The sequence below is a fragment of the Panthera tigris genome, chromosome C1 (assembly GCF_018350195.1).
Source record: "Panthera tigris isolate Pti1 chromosome C1, P.tigris_Pti1_mat1.1, whole genome shotgun sequence".
NCBI classification, from domain to species: domain Eukaryota; kingdom Metazoa; phylum Chordata; class Mammalia; order Carnivora; family Felidae; genus Panthera; species Panthera tigris.
In genome coordinates, this window is record NC_056667.1 from 52038511 (window position 1) to 52041573 (window position 3063).

Sequence of the window (3063 nt, forward strand, 5' to 3'; positions counted from 1 at the left end):
AAGCACAGAGGGTTATGATGTTCTGAATGATGTCTGCCACCTGGAGGAAAACTGGGCCCTCTGAGAAGGACAATGAGCGGGTATACTCTAGGTCAGGACCTTGCTGCTCAGAGTGTGGTCTAAGCCTTCCAGACTTATTGAATCAGACTCTGCATTTTACCAAGATTCACAGATGATTCATTTGCACACTAATGTTTGAGATGCTCTGCTCTGATGAGAAAGTCTCATCCTTGAGGCTTGATAGTCCAAATTTTTGTCATTCTAGGATGTAGCATGACTCTTGTTCCGGAACTGCCTTGAATCCCAGAACTGCCACCATGGAGTTATTACCTGGCCTTTTTTAGTCTTAAGAGTTTTTCATCTATAAAATGTATATGTTGAGTGTTTTGCTGGTTTTGTGTGTATGCATTAAATGAAATAATGTAATGCTCTTAACATATAGTAGAAATTTAATAAATATGTTTTAGTTGTTGCTGATATTATTTTTATTTTATCTGAGCCCCAGTGCAGACAGTTCAACTATATATTATGATGGGAGAATTGCTGTGCTGTCATTACTAAAATGTTGTAATTTTGCATTTGTCTTTTGTATGAATTAATAACTGGCCTTAAAGAATCATTAGCTTCTGAAGTGCCCCCCCCCCTTTTTTAACCTGTTTTTGTATTTTCTATTCTTAACATGGATACATGTGTTATGTGGTTCTATTTATGGCCATCATTTTTTTATTAAAATTTTTTTTTAATGTTTAGTTTTGAGAGAGAGACAGAGCACGAAATGGGGGAGGGGCAGACAGAAGCCAAGACACAGAATCTGAAACGGGCTCCAGGCTCTGAGCTGTCAGCACAGAGCCCAATGCGGGGCTCGAACTCACGAACTGCAAGATCATGAACTGAGCTGAAGTCAGACGCTTAACTGAGCCACCTAGGTGCCCCCATCATCTATTTTTATTTATTTATTAAAAAATTTTTTTTTAATGTTTATTTATTTTTGAGACAATGTAGAGACAGAGTGCAAGCAGCAGAGGGGCAGACAGAGGGAGACACAGAATCCAAAGCAGGCTCCAGGCTCTGAGTTATCAGCACAGAACCCGACGCGGGCTCGAACTCACAAACTGTGAGATCATGACCTGAGCCGAAGTCAGGCGCTTAACTGACTGAGCCACTCAGGGGCTCCTCCCCATCATCTATTTTTAAAATATTGAATCACTTACTTTTTTTTTTAGTTTATTTATTTTGAGAGAGAGAGAGAGAGAGAGAGAGAACAGGAGGTGCAGAGAGAGAGAGAGAGAGAGAGAGAGAGATTGAGAACCTTAAGCAGACCCCACACTCAGCATGGAGCCTGACTTGGGGCTCAATGACCTGGGCCAAAATCAAGAGTCAGATGCTTAACTGACTGAGCCACCCAGGCACCCAACCACTTTTCATACTCGTTTCATGAATTTATATCTTGTACAGTTAAAGTCATAATTACAAAAAAACCAAAAAACCAAAAACCCAACCCAAATAAACCTGTGTAATGAGCTTTGGGACCACACTCTACTGATTCTTGTTGGAATAAAGTTCGAGAGTGGGTGAGGATAAGGTGGGGGCAGAAGTGCGAGGCTTGTCTGGGAGTGCCATAGACAGTGGCAGAGGCTTCACAGAGGGGATCCTGGGAAGTGTTGACTAATCTGGTGAGTCAGTTGTGTGCAGGTTGTGTACAGACTTCTACATTTCTGTTTTTGGGCATGCTATTTAGAGCTATTGAGGCACTTTCAAATGTATTCTCCCACTTAAGTTTCACAACACTTTTGGGAAATAGGCAAGACAAGAAAAGGGAGGTTTATACAAGTTGAAATGTGTGAACATGAGTAAATATTTTTTTTTTTTTTGAGGATGGGTTGGGAATAAAGTTCTGATTTTTCAGAGTTATATGCCAGATGTTTATTCTTCTCTACTGCCTCTTTTCATGCAGTTTTTTGTTTGTTTGTTTGTTTGTTTTGTATTTTTAATGACTGAAACAAAACATTTAAAACCGCAACTGCTGGAAGAACCATTTGTTCTTGCCGGTCTTGTACCTCTCCTCGAACTTGACCTTGGCCTCTCGTCATGCCTTGTGTTTACAAGCAGGGTCTCTGAAGACATCCTTGTTGATGACAGCTTTGTCCAAGGTGATATCCATAGAGTACCTTGTGGGTACGAGATGATTGTAGTTATAAACTTTCATAAAAGACTTGATCTTTGACCTTTTGGCGATTTTCTTCTTGCTCATGGCAGCTGTCACTTTGTGGGGAGAGCGGTCAATTCCAGCCACCAGAGCAAGGCTGTAGGGACGATCTTGTGTCCAGAGTAGCGTCTGACCAGGACCAGCACCACCTTCCCGGGTTTCATGAATTTGCCCATCTCGACACTAGCCTCTTTTCATGCAGTTTTGAAAGCAGTGATGGGACTCTGGCTTTAGATAATTACCATTTTCTTACAACATTATGTTGATGCTACAGAGTATATCAGTGATAGTAACATACCACATATCTCAGTGTTAGATAATAATTACCTCTAGCAACCTAGATAAAAGCAAATAGTGGGCAAACAAAACTCCTCTGGACCAGTGCTGCCCAATAAAATTACAAGGTGAGCCAAATATGTAATTTTAAAGTTTCTAGTAGCTACATTAAAAAGATAAAAGGGAACAAATGAAATTGATTTTATAATATATTTTCTTTAATACAAGATATCCAAAATATCATTTCAACATGTAATCAGTATAAAAATTACTAATGAGATATTTTACATTCTTCCATTTTTTAAAATGTTTATTTATTTTGAGAAAGAGAGAGAGAGAGAGAGAGAGGATAAGCAAGCAGGGAAGGGGTAGAGAGAGAGAGAGGGAGAGAGAGAATCCCAAGCAGGCTCCATGCTGTTAGCACAGAGCCCAATGCAGGGTTTGAACCCACGGACTGTGAGATTATGACCTGAGCTGAAACCAAGAGTCGGACCCTTAGCCACCTGAGCCAATCAGGTGCCCCTCACATTCTTCTTTTTAAACTAAGTCTTCAAAATCAGGTGTGTGTTTTACATTTATAG

General features: G+C 40.2%; 1 pseudogene; it reads right to left on the bottom strand.

The window, feature by feature from the left end:
- Positions 1–2008: 2008 nt before the first annotated feature.
- On the bottom strand, positions 2009–2382 carry LOC102960747 (annotated as a pseudogene).
- Positions 2383–3063: the final 681 nt, after the last annotated feature.